This window comes from Dipodomys spectabilis, unplaced genomic scaffold, assembly GCF_019054845.1.
Source record: "Dipodomys spectabilis isolate Male_0828 unplaced genomic scaffold, ASM1905484v1 ptg000303l, whole genome shotgun sequence".
NCBI lineage: Eukaryota > Metazoa > Chordata > Mammalia > Rodentia > Heteromyidae > Dipodomys > Dipodomys spectabilis.
The window spans coordinates 425,001-446,236 of NW_024870980.1; the positions used below are offsets into that span (position 1 = coordinate 425,001).

Genomic DNA, 21,236 nt, shown 5'->3' on the forward strand with positions numbered 1-21,236 from the left:
CAATAGCAGAAATACTGGCCCCATTTCCAAGACAGAGACAATTTTTTTAATGAAAGCAGTTATGTTTATTCAGTTCAATACTGAACATTTCAAAAAAAATAGCAGTGTAGAATTTTGTATAGCTATTCAGACATCTTTCTTTTACCCCTAAAGTGCTTCTCTGAGCACTACATTGTTTATTTTTTGTATGATGTTTATTGTAAAAATGATGTACAGAGGGTTACAGTTATATGAGCAAAATAATGAGTACATTTCCTATTGAGCATTGTTGCCTCTTCCATTGTTTTCCCCCTACTATCCCTTTCCTCCCATCTCCAAAACTACCTCCCCCTGCCAAGATCAGTGACTTAATTTTTTAATTTTGGCTTGGCACGTGGTTTGAACTAAAGTAGTGGTGACTCTGCACCTTCCCTCACATTGGTATGGACTTACCAAGAACCTGAGTTCAAATCCCAGGATAGGAAATAAAAATAGCAGAAATTCCAAATCAGGTAGATTTATTTTTTTAATTTAGTTAAATAATTTATTTATTTATTTGTTTGTTTGTTTGTTCTTTTTTGCCAACCAGTGGTCTTGAACTCAGATCATGGCAACACTGTCTAAGCTTTGATATCCCTAGGATGGGCTGCAGCCTCTGGACCCATAACCAATCCTGGGATCCCAAGCCAAGAGGGCTTGCAGGAAGAAAAAAAACTGGAACAGCACCAAAAGTAGTGAGCTGCAGAGGGTTGGAGGGGTTTATAATTTTTTTTCTTTGCAGGGTGCTCCTACTGGTTCTGAATGACACAGCTGCAAAGTGGACCTGACCTGCCATTGTTGAAGGCTGGCGGGCTATCAGGGAAGCCATAGGCCCATCTGTCAACATAAGCCCCAGGTTCAAATCCCTGTCCTGACACCTACCAGTAGTGGAGATCCCAAGAGACTCATTCCTACGCATAGGATACTGATTGAAAGAGTATTTTGTGTATTGGTTTAGTCTAAAATTGGATGCAAGAATCCTAGGATGCTGATTGATCTTAATTAATAGTTTATTAAGCATGAAAAGAATAATATTCCTTCAATGGAAGTATAATAAACACCTAAGAGTTGGTAGGAAAGTAGTAGATGTCATTTAATAATACATAGTCGGCTCTGACACTTTTTACCATGTATCACTGTTTTGGCCAAACCTGGGCCTCAATCTCAGCACATGGGAACAACCTGATAGCTTCATTGGCTAGATGCTGCCAGGCTCACACTCACCCATTCATGAATTGGGCCTGCTAGGCCCTGAGTTCATATCCTAGCACTGTGAAAATTGAATCTTGAATTAAGAAGCCGAGTGTGACACATGTTTTCCTTTTCTGGGAGAGCCCTACGTTTCAGGCATGATGGAGAACACATCTAAAAATCTAGATGCTATGTGATAGGATATAAACAATATAATAAATGGTATAGGTGTCATCAGAGTGAATAACATAAATGGTAAATAAATGAATAAAACAAGAAATAAAATGAATAATCACACTAAACACGATATCGACTGAACATCCGTATGGAATTATACGTGCTATCTTTAAAATGTATATAAATATTTGTTTTCCAGGCCTGAGGCTTGAATTCAGCCACCATACTAAGATGGTATGGAAGGAGATCCCGAGATATTAGTTTATGGACCTAGGAAGAGCTATGGAATGTGATTGATGTCATCTTTGAATCAGTAGTTTATGCGTGATGGGAGTAGGAAATGATAGGCAAGAATCATGGGGTATTGCTTATTTGCAATGAAGATTTGATGAAGCATGACAATAATCATCAGTTGTGAAACGGAGGCATCAGGAAAGATCCAAAAATCGGTAGTCACACAGTAGATTCAATTCCATCACAGGTGGCCATCTCTTCTACTCTCTCCCTATATATGTACTTATTTGCATACTATCTTCAGCTTATGAATGGATGACTGCTGTACCCCCTCCCCCTACCCCCACCTGGGGGCTCAATCTCAGGTCCAGGAACGGACTAGCTCCTTAGTGGCTCACATGCTGGTGTGCTCATGTGGACCCATTCACCTCTTGGGCCTGCTAGGCCCTGAGTTCAGACCCCAACACTGCCAAAAGAATCATCCTGATATCAGAAGCCAATCGTTGCACATGTTTTCCTTTCCTGTTCAAGTTCGGGTCTCAGCTAGGATGGAGAATGCATGGGTTACTTGTGGCCATGGGAATTGGTAGTCATCCATGTCAGCGCAGTTATACCTGTCATCATGTACTCAAGAAAATACGCACTACATCCATGAATAGCATACAAAATAGAGAGAATAACTACACTAAATGATCGATGCAGTCCACACACAGATGTGAATATACATCCCATGTTTCAATGATGCATTGATGTCTATTGTGGCCTCCCTGGGGCTTGATCTCAGTTTCTAGGAACCGCCCAGCTCCTTCATGGCTCACAGGCTGGAGTGCGCACGTGGACCCATTGGCCAGTTGGGCCTCCTAGGCCTCAAGTTCAAATCCCAGCACTGCCAAGAATTCACCCTGATGTAAGAAGCCAGTCTTTGCACCTTATTTTTCTGTGCTGTGCATGTTCTGGGTCTCAGCTAAGATGGAGAATGCATAGGCAACTCTGTAATTTTGTGAATAGATTGTCATCCAGGTCAACACGGTTATATTTTTTTTTCTTTTTTTTTCTCTCTCTTTTTTTTTGAGGGTGGGAGCGTTCCAGTCGTGGGCCTTAACTCTGGGCCTGAGCACTGTCCCTTGAGCTTATTTAGCTCAAGTCAAGTTAGCACTCTAGTACTTGAGCCACAGCACCACTTCCAGCTTTTTCTTCATATGTGGTGCTGAGGATTCGAATCCAGGGCCTCATGCATGCAAGTCCATCGATTGACCACTGAGCCACCTTCCCAGCCCAACACAGTTATATTTGTCATTTTATGCTCAAGAAAATACACATCACATGAATGAATAAGGCAAAATAATGAGAATGACTACACAGAATGCAAGGTACTGCCCACCCATGTATGGAAATAGAGGTCCTCTGTTTAAATTGGGAATTTATGACTATATTGGCCCCCACCCTGGGGGGATCGATCTCAGGTCCTGGGAATGGCCAAGCTCCTTAGTGGCTCACAGGATGGTATGCTCACCATGTCCTATTAACCAATTGGGCCTGCTAAGCCTTGAGTTCAAATCTCAGCACTGCCAAAAGCTTCACCCTGATGTGAGAAGCCAATTGATCAATCTGTTTTCCTGTCTTGGTAAAGTCCTTGGTATCAGCGCAGATGGGGCATAGTATACAGGCAACTCTATAGCCATGGGAATATGTTGACATCCATGTGAGCACAGTTATATCTGTCATCATACTCAATCAAACATACAATACATCCATGAATAAGCACAAAATAAAAAGAATAACTACACTGAATGCAAGTTGCATAACATACCTGTAGATAAAGAGAGATCCTATGTTTAAAAAAGATGGGCTTGTTATTTTGTCCAATGCTGGGGCTTCAAATCAGGCCCGGGACCAGGCCTGACATTCTAGTCTTCAAGGATGGTGAGCTTCCCCTTCCATCACAGTTCAACAGAGCTACCCAGACCCAAATTCACATCCCATCACTGACAAAAGTTTCATCCTAATGTCAGAAGCCAGTCGTTGCAAATGTTTTTCTCTCCTGTGAAAGTTCTGGGTCTCAACTAGGATGGAAAATGAATGCATAGGCAACCCTATAACCATGGGAACAGGTTGTAATCCATGTCAGCACAGTTATACCTGTCACCAATAAAATACACAATACCTCCATGAATTAGGAACAAAATAAGGAGAAGTGCACTGAATGCAAGATGCTGCGCACACATTTATGTAAATATAGATTTAAATTATGAATTTATGACTATCTGGCTCTCCCTGGCACTCGATGTCAGGTCCTGGGAATGGCCTATCACCTTCATTGCTCACAGACCTGTGTCGTCACCTTGACCCTTTCCTCAATTGGGTCTGCTAGGCTCTGAGTTGAAATCCCAACACAGCGAAAATATGAATCCTGATTTGAGAAGCCAATCGATTTAGCTATTTTCCTGTCTTGCGAATGTCCTGTGTCTCAACTAGGATGGAGAAAGCATTAGAAACCCTATAGACATGGAAATAGGTTGTCATCCATGTAAACACTGTTATATCTGTTACCATACTCAGTAAAATACACAATACCTCCATGGATAAGACACAAAATAAGAAGTACACCGAACACGAGATGCTTTCCACACATATATATATAAATATAGATCCTATATTTAAACAATGAATTTATAACTATTGTGGCCGACCGTGGGGATCAATGTCATATCCTGGGAATGGCCTTCCTTCTTAGTTGCTCACAGGATGGTGTGTTCACATTGACCTATTTGCCAATTAGTGCTGCTAGGCCCTGAGTTCAGATTCCAGCACTACCAACAATTGGATCATGGAGTAAGAAGCTGAGTGTGAAATTTGTTTTCCTTTTCTCTGAGAGTCCTGGGTGTCAGGCATGATGGAGAACACTTCTACAAATCTAGATGCTATGTTATAGGATGTCATTAATGTAATAAACGGAATGGGTGTCATCATCTTCAGTAAAATCAATGGTAAATAAATGAATACAACAATAAATACAAGGAACAACCACACCAAACTTGTATGGACTGAACATCTATAGGTAAGTACAAAGCCTATCTTTATATAAACAGTATGTTTTCAAAGGCTGGGGCTTGAATTCAGGCCAATGAACAGGCCTGAAATTCTTATCTTCAAGTACGGTGAGCTTCCCCTTCATCCACTGCAGATTCACCCAGACCCTTAGTTCAAATCCAAAACCTGGCAGAATAAATGGTGGGAATTGCAAGCCAGGGAGCTAAATTTATTTTATTTTATTTTTTCCCAGAGCGTTCCTTGAACTCGGGTCCTGGCAACTCTGCTTCAGCTTCGATCACCCTAAGCTGGGGTGCAGCCACTGGACCCACAGCTGATCCTGGGATCCTAGATCCCTAGACCTTGAAGAGAAAAAAAAATCACAGGAACAATGTGGAGATGGCCTTTTTATATTTTCTTTCTTTGTGAGGTGACCCTCCTGGGTCTGAATGACACTGTTGCAAAGGATATTTTACCTTGCATTGCTGAAGGCTGGTGGACTATCGGGGAAGCCATAGGACCACGTGGCAACATAGGCCCTGATTTCAAATCCCAGTCCTGACACCTACCAATGGCATGAGATACTAAGAGACTCGTTCCCACCCATAGGAATGTTTTCAATGTCAGGTTGAAGGAGTTGAAAGTGAATGATTCTCCTATAAAATTAGACAAGATGATTTGAGGAAGCTGATTGATTTTATTTAATATTTATGAAGCATTAAAAGAATACTATTATTTACAGGAATGCAATAATTTCAAGACACTGATTTAGTTAATAGTTCATTAAGGATGAAAACAATAACATTATTTACATGGAGGCATAATAAATACCCCAGAATTTGTAGAAATGTCGTCTACATAACTGAATAATATATAGACATCTCTGGCACTATATAAACATATAGATTTATTAGTGTACTGTCATCCGAATGTCAATCTGTTCATATTTTGTCAACCCCTTGGGGCTTGATCTCAGGTCCTGGGAACTGCCTGTCAGCTCAATTTGCCCCAGGATGGCGTGTTGACACTCACCCATTCATGAATTTGGCCTTGTAGGCCATGAGTTCAGATGCCAGGACTCCCAAACCATTAATCGTGGCGTAAGAAGCTGATAGTGACACATTTTTTTTCCTTTTCTGTGAAAGTCCTGGGTGTCAAGTATAAATTGGAATACATATGCAGACCTATAATCCTATGTAATCAATGTAATCGATGTTCTATGTGTCATAATAGTCAATAAAATAAATTATCAATACAAGAAAAGACAAAAAAGAATAAGTATACTGAGTGTAATAGGGATTGAACATATGTATATGAATATTAATCATATATTTAAAATGTTCATGAATAGGATGTTTTTTAGTGCTGGGGATCTAATTCAGGCCTAAGGAACAGACTTGAATTTCCTGACTTTAAGGAGGCAAGCTTCCCCTTCCCACACAGTGCAACAAAGTTACCGAGACAATGAGTTCTAATTCCAATTCTGGCAGAAAAAAATTGCATCTTTATATTATGTGAGGTCAAATTCTTAGGTAATTCATTCTGCCTCCATTTAATTAATGTGATTGTTGAAATGCTTAATGAAGTATTAACTAAAATCGATCAGTGTCCTAGGATATAATTGTGTATAATTTGATCCTAGAATCATTCAAGAACTACTCATTCAATCTTGACATTGATCACATTCCATTGGTAATATTATGGATAAGAATGAGTTTCTTAGGTTCTCCTGCCATTTGGAGGTGGCAAGACCAGGATTCCTACTGTAGGCTCCAGCTCCCACCACTTCAACCCGAGGATAGGGAACTCAGGTCTGTGCCAGAACATCAGCAAGACCAATGATTTGGCAGGCACCAGTGGCTCTCAGCAGTCCTCCTTGATACTTACAAGGCTGTGATAGGAGGATCATGTTCAAACTCACCCTAGGCAGGAAAGTCCTTGAGACCCCTGTCCAACTTCAATGCCAACAAAGTCAGAAGTAGAGCTGTGTGGCTCCAATGGTAGAGGGCTAGTCTTGAACAAAAGCAGCTTACAGACTGTGCCCAGGTCCTGAGTTTAAGGTCCAGGACTGGCAACAAACAGACATACACAACAATCTAAAACCAGTCACTCTCTTGTCCCCAACTGAATTAGTAGACAGAGTTCCCTGGGAAAGGGGCTGAGGAAGCCACTGTCATCTTCACTCTGCCCATTCTGCCTGTATCACAGGATTCCGGCCACACTCCCATTCTTTCATGATTCTTTCTGACCAATGGGATATAAGAATGGTGGTCACACCCACATTCCATGCTGCTTGATAGCACTGGAATTCCTCTGTTGGTTGACACCACTACCAACAGTTGAGGAAGGTAGAGATGGCTGAGTGGTGATCAAGAGACTCAAGCCATAGGAGGAAAGGCCTTGCTCAGCACTGCCATGCACCTGCCCACTCACCGGTCCCCTTTAGCATTCCACACGGCACTGCATTTCAAACCGAGCACTGCTTGCTTGGACCCATGGCACCTCTTGGAGTCCTCAGGTGATGGCACTCCACAGGCAGGCTTGTGGCCCCAACCTGGTCCAGCCCCCCCGTCTCTGCTCCAGGCCTGAGTATTTGCCATGCTACTGCCTTTGCTGCTCAAACCCACCCGGAGCTGCCTCCAAAAGCTTCTCCCAGCAGCACAAGTGAATGGCCTCCTCCTGGGCCCATACCCTATGACCCCCAAACCACGTGATCCTCCCCCTCCAGACTGGACCTCTGGATCCCCCATGCCCTACAGTCTGGCCAGGGCTGTGCCACAAATGTGCCCCAGGGGTGGGAGTGGGTGTTGACCAGTGTATCCCACCCCCATCCCTAGTTGCCAGTGTCCCAAGAAACAGGGAGATGCAGGGATGGGTGAGGAGGGGGCACCACAGAGGCCCTGGACTGGAGCAGTGGGAGCCACACAGCCACATATCTGTACCCTTCATCTTCCTGTTGGGAACCTGGTGGCTTTAGTCAGAGGTGGGGAGTAGCACCTTCACACCTGCCTTCTTGGGTCTTTTCTTTTTCTGGGGTTGGGGGAACTGGATGCAGGTCTCTCTTGCTGTGTGAGCCCTTGTCCTCTGTGCTCGGTCACTCTTTCACCTGAAGAGAGGGTCCCAGAAGAGCCCATTAGGGAAGTGAGAGTGCTGGGGGTCAAGGCAGAATGTAAATATTGGGAGGAACACCCCCCCAAACACACATACACATACACATACACCCAGCCTGTCCCCTCCCCCAACTCTCAACTGTTCTCACAGAGTGATCACATTTCCCAGCTCTGCCAGTTTCTGCTGGTGCTCCCAGTACATCTGGTCTCCTTGTCCTTCCCAAGAATCTGCCATGTGGACCAGAAGCATGCAGGCTGGATGTAGGGACTAAATCCATGTATGTGTCCTTTAGGACCCCATCCATATCCCCAATACCGCCCCCACCTCATGTCAGATACCCCTCTGGGGTCACCATGACCCCCTGCTTGTTTCCTTTCCTGGCTCTGAGGAGCCACTTGTCTCAGAACTCCTTCACCCAGCGTCCTGGCCTATGCTTTTGGTGAATGGGGAGTCAAGGGTCTGGCCCTGGAGAAAGTGATAGGCAGGGTATGCTGCATCATTAGAGTGGTGCTCCCCTTGGGTGGGAGCTCCTGATTACTCCAAAGGAACCCCTGTGCTCTAGCTTGTACATTGTCCCAGATGAGGAACCAACAAACTCTGGAGAGGCACTGCTCTGAGTCTCTGTGTGTGTGTGTGTGTGTGTGTATGGTGCTGCATCATTAGAGTGATGCTCCACTTGGGTGGGAACCCCTGATTCTTCTAAGGGAACTCCTGTGCTCCAGCTTGCACATTGTCCCAGATGAGGAACCAACAACTCTGGAGAGGCACTTCCTGAGACTCTGTGTGTGTGTGTGTGTGTGTGTGTGTGTGTGTGTGTGTGTGTGTGTGTGTGTGTGTGCATGAGAGAGAGAGAAGGAGAGAGAGAGATATAACATCCTCCTCCTTGTATAACCTGACTGTGCTCAGGTGAGTGATCATTTGGAAAATTGCAGGTGCTGCATGGACGAGTCTTCTGTCACTGGTCTGGATTTGTGTGTGTGTGTGTGTGTGTGTGTGTGTGTGTGTGTGTGTGTGTGTGTAGAAGTGGATTGTAATGAGGAGGCGTGGTCCTTTGGTAAATTCTGCTTGCTACATTTGGGGGATGCATGGGCTTTGTGACTGAGGTCTGGGGACCTGGAAGTGTGAGACACTTGAAGGGGACTCAGCAATATTATATTATAAGACCAAGGGACCTGTGTGCCTTGGAGCTGTCTACTCCTTTGGGCCTGGTTGGTGGCAGCTGGAGCTTGGTAGGACCTGAGTATGGGGCCCACAGGGGTTGGCTTCCCAGGGGGACAGAAAGCATGGCCAGCACTTAGTAAGGATGTGAGCCCTGCTGGTATGGAGTGCACCAGCATAAGTCAGACTCCGGGTTTTCTCATTATGACTTCTGATGGGTGAGGCCAAACCTATTTTAAATCTTTTGCTGTGATCTTCATATCTCAGCCTCCTGAGTAGCTAGGATTATAGACATGAGCCTCTGCCACCGGGACTCTTGTTCTTTTTGGTGTATTAGGGTTTGAACTCAAGGCCTTACGCTTGCCAGTCAGGTCTTCTACCACGGCAGCCAAGCCTTTCTGTCTTGGGCATTTCCGAAATAGAGACTCACTCAATATGTGCATAGGCTGGGCTAGATCGTGGTCCTCCTATCTGTGACAGGTGTGCACCACGAGGCCCGGTCCTCCTTAGTTGGGATAGTAGACATATAGCGCCATGCTCAGTCATCAGTTTAGATGATTGTCCCAAACTTAGTTTACAGCAGCCATAAAGCTCTGGGTTGGGCCTCCACCATTGTACCTCAGGCTCATCTTGGGACAGTTGTGAGGAAACAAGGGATCAATACAGAGGGATCTCTGGAGCAGGGCCAGGCACAGAAGGAGCGGCTTTCAGATACGGTTCTTGGCAATATTGTGAGCATACGACAGTAAGATAACTGGGAAAGGGCTCAGATGAGGCCTGTTATTATTCCTGTGACATGTACAGGTTTATGAAACAAAACACGGTTCTCTTTCATCCTTATCCTATTCCTATGAGGAAGGAGATCCTTCCCTGTGTTCAGTTATGTACCTGGGGAAAATGAGGCACAGAGAAGCCAGGTGACCAACTCATGCCCTCCAGTTGACAGAAAGCTCAGCCTGACTTCTTTGCCATGGTCCCTAGGAAAATGTGTGGTATTCAGCAAACTTCTTGTGGTGGGAAGTCCAATTCTTGTCAATTGTGGGGCTTGAACTCTGGGCCTGGGTGCTGTCTTCGAGCTCCTCAGCTCAAGACTAGCACTCTACCACTTGAGCCCCAGTGCCACTTCCAGTTTTCTGGTGGTTCTTTGGAGATTAAGGGTTTCATGGACGTTCCCGGCTGGGCTGGCTATGAACCATGTTCATCATATCTCAGCCTCTTAGTTAGGATTATAGTCCTGAGCCACTGGCACCCAGCTTAATTGTAATTTTGACTTTCCTTCTTTCTTTCTTTCTTTCTTCCTTCCTTCCTTCCTTCCTTCCTTCCTTTCTTTCTTTCTTTCTTTCTTTCTTTCTTTCTTTCTTTCTTTCTTTCTTTCTTTCTTTCTTTCTTTCTTTCTTTCTTTCTTTCTTTCTTTCTTTCTTTCTTTCTCTCTCTCTCTCTCTCTCTCTCTCTCTTTCTCTGTCTCTCTCTCTCTGTCTCTCTGTCTCTCTCTCAGGAACTGGTTGAATGGGGACTGAATAGGTGGCCCAGTGTCCCCATGTGGCTGGAACCCAAGGTGGCCCTCTCATTCTGGAGGTGTGCTGTGGGTCCACAACTGTCTTACTCAGCCTGTTGAACCAGCCCTATGAGGTAAGCCCTCTGTGCCCTGGCTAGACCGTGACAGTTACTCATTGTCCATCCAGCCTTATTGAACTTAATATTGTTTTCTATGTCCTTTTCTAGCAACTGGCCAAAATTATGATACATAGTTATGGAATGAAAATATAATACCATCTTAAGAAAGTCATTTAGAGCTCTGGGAATGTGGCTTCATGGTACGGTGATTGCTTACCATGCGTGAACCCCTGGGTTCCAGTCCCATGACCAACAAAAAGTCCAAATATGACTTTAAGTTTCCCCAAGTGGGAACATGAAGTATGAGGCCACTCCCTTTCTAAATCACACTTCCAATTGTGCAAATTTGTAAAAAGTAGAATAGAAGTATGATTCTGGTTCCATGCAATTCAGATATAAGAGAATGGACTTAACTGGAAAAAACATCCATCTTGAAAGAGCAGGGATTATACTAGCAATGAACCTGGAGGCAAAGATCATATTTCTTTTTATTTCCTTTATATATATATATATATGTATATATATATATACATATATATATATGTATATATATATATGTATGTATATATATATATATATATTGTTGTTGTTGTTGTTTTTGGTCATGGCACTTGAACCCTGGGCTCTGTCCCTCTGCTATTCAGCTCCAGGCTAGTGCTCTACCACTTGAGCCACAGTGCCACTTCCAGTTTTCTTGTAGTTAATTAGAGAAAAGAGTCTCTGGGACTTTCCTACTGTCTTTGAACCTCAATCCTCAGATCTCACCGCCACCCAGCTTAAGATCACATTTCTAACAGTGTACATTCAGCATATGTAATGTGTATGTTCATCTACCTTTATATGAATTCTTGAGTTAAAAATCTGGTCTACAGGTTAGACTTAACACTCACAAAAATGTTTGTAGTTTAAAAGTTGATACTCTTGGAAAAATAAAACTTAAGAATGTAAAGGAGTCTGGGAAGTTCAGTTTGCATCCAGCCTGGGCAGAACAATCTTTGAGACACTATCTATAATTAACAGCCAAATCTGCATTGGAAGAACAGTTCAAGTGATGGAATACCACTCATGAGCAAGATTGTTGAATAAGAGCTTGAGGCTTTTGCATACATACATACAAACATACGCATACACACAGAGGCACTTATATGTACACCCACGAATACACAAATGAAACAACTCTCCAAATATGTAGAAAAGTTACAAAGCAATAGAAAATATGTCCTGAGTAATACTAGAATCAAGTGATAAATTTTAATATTAAAAAGTCCTCTAGTGAACTTTCTTCAAAAAAGTTTGAGACTATTATATAGGTAGGGACCAGAGATAGTAAGAAAGTCAAGAATTCATTATTAAAGGGATCAGATCCATGGAGGAATGAATCATAGACCCCTGCAGGTGCATCTGAAAATGTTCATATCCTGTGTCAAATGTTAGAACATCTTTCAAAACTGTACATAAACAATCTGAGCAGTCAATGGATAAGATCATCAGAGAAGTTCAGAATTGCTAGTGTGTTTCTAGATTAAATAAACCAACAAACTATGGCAGGGCAATGTGATACAAGCCTGGAATTCTAGCACTCAGACTAAGACCGGAGATTAGAGAGTGGAATTACATAGTGATACCGTCCTTGGACCAGGTAGTATAATTTTGTCTCAATAAAACAAACCAAATTACAAGAAAGAAATACACAGTTGGAAGTATGGGCTTATTTTGTCATTATGTTTTGAGAAGTGAAGTTTCCAGTTGAAATGCAACTAATATATAATCCTCAGTTGTGTTTTAAATCTCTCTTCATTACAGAATATTCTTAGATGCAAAATAGCTCATGATTCCCATCCAAAATTTGAAAAAGTAAGTAAGCGTCATTCTGTTGGATGCCAAAGAAATGATGAAGTTTTACAAAACTTAAGCCCGGAGAAATAGCACAGTTCTTCTAATGTAGGACTTTGTGGACCTTGCAAAATTAGAATTTAGATTCAAAATAAATTGTTTCTTTTTGTAATTCCATATTCTATTGGATACTACAAAATTCTTTTTAAGTAGAGGTTTTAACTGACAAATTCACAAATGATTCTGGCATTCAATTTGCCTAGAATATTCTTTCAAGAGAGTTATAATTAGAACTTAGTTAATAGATCATTCCAACAGTTCAGGTATAAAATGATAATGTGAATAATCTAGACAGAGTTGCCAACGAATGGATGATATTAATTTATAAATTTAGAAAAAAAACTTTTTGAGGGTTTGGTATAACATGGTATGAAGAGAATAATTGTGTGACATCTTCTTTCTTCTACTTATATGTTACACTGGGAGCAATTTCCTTAATTATGTGCCTCTGTATACAATGAGAAAAATGCTAGATTTGGGTTAATTTTTAGTTTTTTTTTGTGGGGGGGGTCAGGTCGTGAGGCCTGAACTCTGGGCCTGGATGCTGTCCCTCAGCTCTCCAGCTCAAGGCTAGCACTCTACCACTTAAGCCACAGCGCCCCTTCCGGCTTTATTTCTTTTTGCTTATGTGGTGCTGAGGAATCGAACCCAGGGCCTCATGCATGCAAGGCAATTGCTCTACCACTGAGCCACCTTCACAGTCCAATTTTTGTTTTTGTTTTATTGGTTTGACCTAGGACTTTAACTCTGGGCCTTGACACTGTCTCTGAGCTCAAGGCTCCTGCCCTACCACTTCAACCTCAGTGCCACTTGTGTCTGGCTTTTTCTGAGAAGTTTATTGGAGATAAGATTCTAAGGGACCTTCCTGCCTGCATGGGCTTTGAACCATAATCTTCTGATCTTAGTATCCTGAATATCTATGATAGTTAAAAAGTATAAATATAAATAATATTTGCAAGAGTTCTGATCTCAAGAATACCACTGGGGGAGAATTGATGCAACTGAGTTTATTGTGGTGTTCTTTGCAGAACAAGGAAGGCATCACAATACCAGAGGTGCAGTATTTTTTCACAGTACAGATAAGCTATTCATGATGTGAAATAAGGGAATTTTAAGGTGCACCTTACAAGTTGGAAACTGTTGGGCTAAGATGACTTTATGGCATAAAGCTTGGGATTGCTTACTCTTGAAGAATTATTACAGATGATTCATAGTTTTATCCTCTACAAGAATGTGGCTATTTTTCTGTTGACTTCTCAATGTGTAACACCCCATTAGAATCTGCATCCATGGCAGAATTATATAACATGAAAACAAGTACTGTTTTGAATCTCTCAGGTATGGAATGTTCAGAATCTGAAAATGAGTAGTTATTAGTCATAGGAATTTTGAAGAACACATATATTCTGTCCTCACAACTTATTTAATTTTAAAAGTTATGGGTTTCCATAGAAGTAAATTGTTTTCGGTTTTATGTGTGTGAAGTGCTAAATTTATTTTTTTCCAAAATATGCAAATATATTGTGAAAATATTGTCTAGTTGGATAACATTCAAGTTGACGACCTTCTGATAAAAAAGGGTAATTAAATTAGATGCCAAATAGTATTGATTTTTTAAATTTTACTATATAAAGAATAATGTTAACTATACCAATACAGTGAAATTTTATTTTATGCAGCTTATTTTTTAAATATAATTTTATTGTCAAAGTGATGTGCAGTCGGGTTACAGTGATCGTATGGTAGTGAATACATAACTTTTCAAACTTGTTACCCCCTCCCTCACTTTTCTCACAGTTTTCCTTCACCTACGTACCCCCTCACAAGTTGTAATGTATATTTCCAACATATTGTCTTGTGAGTATTGCTAATGCATTGGTTTGGCCTTTGTCATTTGTGTCACCATTGTGATGTTCCTCTTCCCTTCCCTAATTAAGGTAAATGTATACACAATACACAGGGTACCAAAATCAAGTACAGCAAGGGATAAACCAAAGGGGAAAAACCAAAGAAAATAGAAATCACATAATACATAAAAAACAACAACTGCAAATAAAATTCTCTGATTCCATATCTTGGAGTTCATTTTGTTCAACATCAGCTTATATGGTCATATATATGCATAACGAAGCTACTGGAAAATAATAGTTGCATGGACACTATATCGTGAAAACAACATGTTAACTGTTTTTGATGGTAAAGGTGGAATTAGGATTGGTGAATTTGCGGTTTTGATAAAGGAATTTCAAAAGAGTTTTAAAAATATGACACATAAATTTTAATTGTTCAAACTTTTAAACAACGTAGCCTATTAAGAAAATTTAAAATTACCTGGGAAAATAGGCTTTCATGCAAAGAAATCCATGGAGACTTAGTGGAAAGGGAGCAATGTGAGTGAAGATGGCTCATTTTCACACTAAACAAACAAACCTCAGAAACCTTGCTGTAAATCCTGTAGCTTTCCTTGAAAACTGTCCTTACCCAGGAAATATTCTCTCACTGTGTGAAACAAGGTTATAGTGCAATTTAATTCAAATTTCTTAAAAAAAAAAAAGACATCAAAATTTGTGAATTGACCTTTAATTACCAAACAGTAATCCTCTGAAAAAGATAATTTGGGTCAAAATATTTAGGGAGAAAGTGCCCTCCACAATGAAAAAAGCTATTGGGTTTACACTTTTTGTTTGTAATTCTTTCCACAGTTTCTTTGCACGTGAATCATTGAAACACAGAAAAAATTCTGATTGGATACTTCAAACCAGTGATTTCACATTTCTAAGTGGCTCACAAATATAAATCCTTATTAAAATGAGATAGTGAATACTTCTCTTATTACATAAGCCAAAAAGTTTTGGGATCAGAAAAGAATTGACCACATGGAAAAAGTAAGAAAAGAGTGTTCTTAGAAGCCCTAGCTAAGCAAATTGGCTTCAACAGTGGAGGGAGGCCAAAACTTTTTGATATAGATTGTAATATTTTTGCTACCTAAAGTGATTTTACAGAGCAGATTTGGCTCACTACAATGCAGAACTGATTGAATGAGGACATGAAAATAAATCCCACATCCAATGGAGGCAACTTAAAAGAGTTTTAAAGGAGAAACCATGAAGATGTAGCAGTGGGGGAGGTCTTAGAGTCCTTCACCTTCACTAGACTTGGAGCCAAGAAGCTGTGATTAATCGGAAATCAGGCAAGAGCTAAGAGGAGGACATAGAAATAGGACATAGAAGCATTGTCCTTTGTAACAGACACTGTCATCCAAGGTATGGGTGCTTTAACTATATTCTCTTCCATATATCTTGTTGACCAAATGCAAGACTAAGAGAAAAATAATCTATTGAAATAATTTTGCAAAGAATAACTTCACTGTTTCTGATATGGTATCTAAGGAGAGTCTTAAGAGAGAAGATAAAAGTGGAGTATTCTGCGGTTTCCTCTAAGCATCTTATTAGCAAAGGATATCTTTGAGGTAAGACGTTATTGAACCAAAAAGTGTTGGAGTACTTATGTTTGTGGGCACTTTAGACACAAGAAGACTTTCTTTCTTTTTTTTTTTGGGGGGGGTCCGGTCGTGGGACTTGAACTCTGGGCTTGGGCGTTGTCCCTCAGCTCTTCAGCTCAAAGCTAGTGCTCTACCACTTGAGCCACAATGCCACTTCCGGTTTTTTTCTTTTTGCTTATATGGTGCTGAGAAATCGAACTCGGGGCAGCAAGCATGCAAGACAAGCACTCCACCACTGAGCCACCTTCCCAGCCCGACACAAGAAGACTTTCAAGGCAAAAGAAAAAAAGAAAAACGGATATCCAAACATTTGTGATCACAGTTTCTTGGACTGGTTTTTTTGGAGACAAAGTTTTACATTACAGTTTGTCCTGATTAACATCAATGTTGGGTTCTTATGGCAACCAAATGCAGGGGTGAAGTTTAATGGACTCCCTTGAACAAGTAAACAGCATGATAAAAAAATTGCAAATAATATTTAGTGAATTACTTTCACCAATTACTTTTCCAGAATAAAGAAGGAAATATATAATTCAAAATCAATTGACTTAAAAGTATGAAGAAAGAGTAGTGAAGAGAGATGAAAGAAAACACAGAGAATTGTTTTCTTTCCAGCAGAGTAATGGTTTCTTGATCTTTTCTCTTGCATTCTATCTTCACAAGCTATCAAGTGTGGCTCAGGAGTGGAGTATCCAGTTCAGAGAGAACTCGCAGAAGGAAGATAACTTTTGCAGCAGATATAGGTGATTTATAACCTGAGACAATCTATTTAAATCTGTTCAAATTTCTCCCCTACCCCAAACTGCCCTCTTTTAATAGTTTTGTTTGCTTTTCCTAATACTGCCCTTCATTAACTGCTTAATATTTTGAGAGGTCATATTCAAACTCTCTAGAGATTGCTGTTTGGTTATAATTTTTGTGTGTTTTTTAACTGAATTTCAAAAGGTTGTGCAAGTGTGTTACAATTAAATATGTCCATCTAATTGTCCAATGCTCCTGGATCAGATTTCACTCCTTCTATCATAGTCAACCAACTCCTTCTCCAAGATGTATTTCAGATTTACCAATTCCTTATCACATGTGTACATTGATATTCTAGCTGTGCTTGCCCCTTGTTCCATTTTTCATTCATTCTATGTATTTACAATTATTCCTCTCTAGCTTCAACTTCCTGATAGTCATTCTGTTAAACTCTCTGTTGATAGTTTGAAAGGTTTATATACATTCCATGGAGTTTCAATCCTGCATATACTTGAACTTATGTCAGCTTATATTTCCATAATTCATTCATCTGCAATAATAATTTGCAAGACTGGAGGCGTGAAGCACCTAGACATGATTTAATTCTCATCCATTTAGAAGATTAATCGTTAGTCAACAAGAAAGTTTAAAAATGGTTTAGAATGTATTCCAAACTACCAATTTTTATAAATGGCTTTGTACAAGGGTGTGTGATTATTTTATTTTACATGGGATAATATTTTGTACTACATTTAAGTTTTGAAAAAAAGAAAATTAAAATTTACTATTATAGAGGAATATGATAGAAATAGAAGACAGATTTTATGTTTGTCTCATCTCTGACGAGTACCCATATTCAAGATTTACTATGTTAGACAGATAGGAAAAACATAAAATAACATATGATAAGGCAACTATTTGTGACTTTTTAAAATTTACCTTATTAAATGATGAAATTTACTTTATTATCTAACGTTTGGGTTTGAAATATGGGAGGCTGATACATTTAACAAATTTGAAAGGCACCTAATGAATAACACAAATGGTGGGTGGTACTATTTCTACAGTTTAATGAATGGTTGAACCTGATTGGCATTAGTGCTGGGTAAGTAAATCAACTCTATTGTACCTCTATTGTAACTCTATTGCCACTAAGTATCATTTATTTGTCAAATGTTATTTTTGCGAATGTGATTTTTTTTTTGGTAGTTCGTGGGGCTTGAACTCTGGGCTTGGGCACTGTCCCTGTGTTCTTCAGCTCAAGGCAAGCACTCTATCACTTGAGCCACAGTGCCACTTCTGATATTCGAGTGGTTTATTGGAGATAAGAGTTTAACGGACTTTCCTGCCTGGGCTGGCTTTGAACCGTGATCCTCAAATCTCAGCCTCCTGAGTATTTAGGATTACATGCGTGAGCCACTAGTACCTGGTTTGCGAATTTGATTTTTCAAAGATTATTTGAAAAAGAATACACTTTCAGGAGATTAAATATTTTGAGAATGACAACATTTTTATACCACAGAACCAAGTTTTACTGAAGTACCAGTGTATTTTTTTTTATTGTGAAAATACTGTACAGAGGGGTTACAATTACGTGGGGAAGATAATGAGTACATTTCTTATCAAGCATTGTAGCCTCCTCCTTTGTTTCCACTTCTCATCCTTTAGCATCCTCCCCCTGCGCCCCGACCCAATCTTCCCTCCCCTCCCCCGCACCCAAGTTGTAAAGTTTGTTTTCGACATGGCAACTTGTACATATCACAGTGTTATCAAGCACTAAGGATATTCTCAATTAATTTTTTTCTGAATTACATTTGACCTCTAAGTCAAGTTTTCCTGACCTTTATAGACCAATTGTGGATCTATCCTTCCAGGAGCTATTTTTCAGGCCCACTTATGCTGGACTGAAATCGTTCATTAATCATTAGGGAAGGGGTATTAAAAATAGTCTTGTGACACTTTGTGATCTTGTTCACTCCTATGGGCTAGTCATCTGTAAACCGAAAGTTTGAATTGCAGTACTTTCTCATAGATTTTGTGGTCTCATCCTTCATTTTAAGTTGACTTGCATTTCACTATTGCTTACTGCTAATTCCTGCTTCTCAAGGAATTGGGGCCCTGAAATATTATTGGAAATGAGAAATTGACATGGCTCTTCAATTATTTCTGTTGGCATGTTGCCTGTGCCTAGTTGAGAAGTCTTGACCCTGTTATATGATGATGCGGGTAACTGGGACATGGGATCCTAGGACCCATACATCTTGCAGAAGATAATATCTTGTATACATAATATCAGAAAAATTTGGGTATAATCAATAGGTATGCTTCAGAAATATGGAGAAAAAACAGTTTGGAACAAGCGAGTTGAAACAATAAACAGAGCAGCAGAGTAAAATTCCTTATACTTTAGAGGAAATCAACATTTTTTTTTTTACCATGTGAATTCAGAAGAACAAGAACACTTAGAAGGTATCAAAAGTTTATAGTTAAGACATTACATTGATACTTTTTATATTCTAGTTTGTATTCTAAACCTAATTATTTGTATTCTAATTCTCTTTATTGGAATAAATAATTATCAATTTATTTGTCAAATTATCAATTAATTCTACTAAGTTTCACTGTGTGAAATATGAAATCAGCACATATAAATATAAAATATATAACTATATATAATATAATAAAAAGGGCACATGTTTTGCATTGTTCTGTTGTGGTTAGGGTATCAAAGACAACTCTGTTTTAAAGTATTATTGCATTATCTGTACCTCAGTGGTAGGTAGAGGTAGACCTAAATCTTTAGCATTTGTAGATTTACAGCCTGGAGGCAAGAGGAAACACTGTGATTAAAACATTACCAATTTAAGGCTTAATAATGAGGAGAAACATGGACTTCTCCTGGAGCTATGGAAATATTTGGTGATAGAAAGGCAGTAGTGTAAGTTCCTGCCTGGTTGGAAGGTAGACAGTCCAGACATTAGGAAATCATGCATATGACGAATTTTTTTCACCTTGGCGTTAGTTACTTTTGAAATGGTAGGTATAATAGACACTTAAATTTTGATAAAATGCCTTCTAGTCTGAACAGTACTGCTGAACTGTTCATCTCTCTATGATCCCTTGTAACTAAGATTAGTTTTGTTCCAGTAAGACAATCTATGCTGTCAGGGTAGGATATTCTGGTTGGTCTGTTCCTACATGGAAGAAGGATAAAGGGTCAGGTAGAAATTTGTGCCAGTAAGACCTCATTTGGAAAATTTAAGCTGAAGAAGTTTAGAAGTAGCTCTTAAGCAAGGCTTACGTTGAATCTATTAGATCCACAAAGCTAACTCAGTTACATAAATAAGAACTTGAAAAAGCCATCACTTTAGGACCTAGCTATAAGTGCTTCAAAGTATGATCAAATCTAAAATGAAAAAGCCTTAAAATTGTCATTGACAAAAAAACGCAAATGTGAGCAATCGACCGAACAATATAATTTTTTTCCCACTATACACATTATTTTATGGAAATAAGATCAATAGTATTGTTAGGAACAATAAGGTTTCCTTGCTACAAATAGGCACCCAAGGATATAAGCCTGTATAAAGATTGCATCATTAACTACTTAAATTTAGAGGATACTACATGCTTCAGCAGCACGTATACCCAAATTACAACAATACAGAGATTAACATAACACTTGCACAAGGATAATATGAAAATTTGTGAAGTATTCCATATTTTTCATTGTTCAGTTGCAGAAATGAGAAACAGTTATTAAAAGGTTAATTACAAAATTACAAGTGTAACAATATATGCAAGTGTTAGAATTAAACGTTAGTTTGACATCAGTGTATTAAATCTTCACCTTAGAAAGGCCTTTACATAGAACTTCACAAAACTTTTGAAATTAGTTAACATTATCATTTTATCCCAAAGAAACAAACTACTATAAGAACCTAAAAAAGGGGCTGGGAAGGTGGCTCAGTGGTAGAGCGCTTGCCTTGCATGCTTGAGGCCCTGGGTTCGATATCTCAGCACCACATACGCAAAAAGAAAAAAGTCAGAAGTAGCTCTGTGGCTCAAGTGGTAAAGCGCTAGCCTTGAGCTGAAGAGCTGAGGGTCAGCGTTCAGAGTTCAGAGGCCCAGAGTTCAGGCCCATGACTGGACCAAAAAAAAAAAAACCTAGAAAAAAATAATCTTAAATTTTCTATATGAAATGCAATCTGAAATGACACATTTATTAATAAATAACATATTATAAAACAGTGTTGAATTCAAAGTATATCTAGGAAAGAATTAAATAGATTATGGATATTATGCAAACACAGAATATAGAATATTTTAAAATATACTTTTTTCAGTCAAGAACCAGAAATATCTTTAGCTTCTGTACCACTCATTTCAACAGATAAGATCAAATTATTTCTGATTAAAAAATCACAAACTCTGCAGAAATCATTATAGATGTACACAAACAACTCAAATACATTTTGACATCAAAGTCAGGCAATTCAATTGGAAAAATTCCACGGAATTTTTACAGTAAGATATTGCTGTTATTTGGATTGTGAAAATATTTTGT

At 39.6% G+C, this 21,236-nt stretch overlaps 1 pseudogene; it reads left to right on the forward strand.

Moving 5' to 3' along the window:
• The first annotated feature begins 20,296 nt into the window (after window positions 1–20,296).
• Window positions 20,297–20,396, forward strand: LOC122127583 (annotated as a pseudogene).
• Window positions 20,397–21,236: the final 840 nt, after the last annotated feature.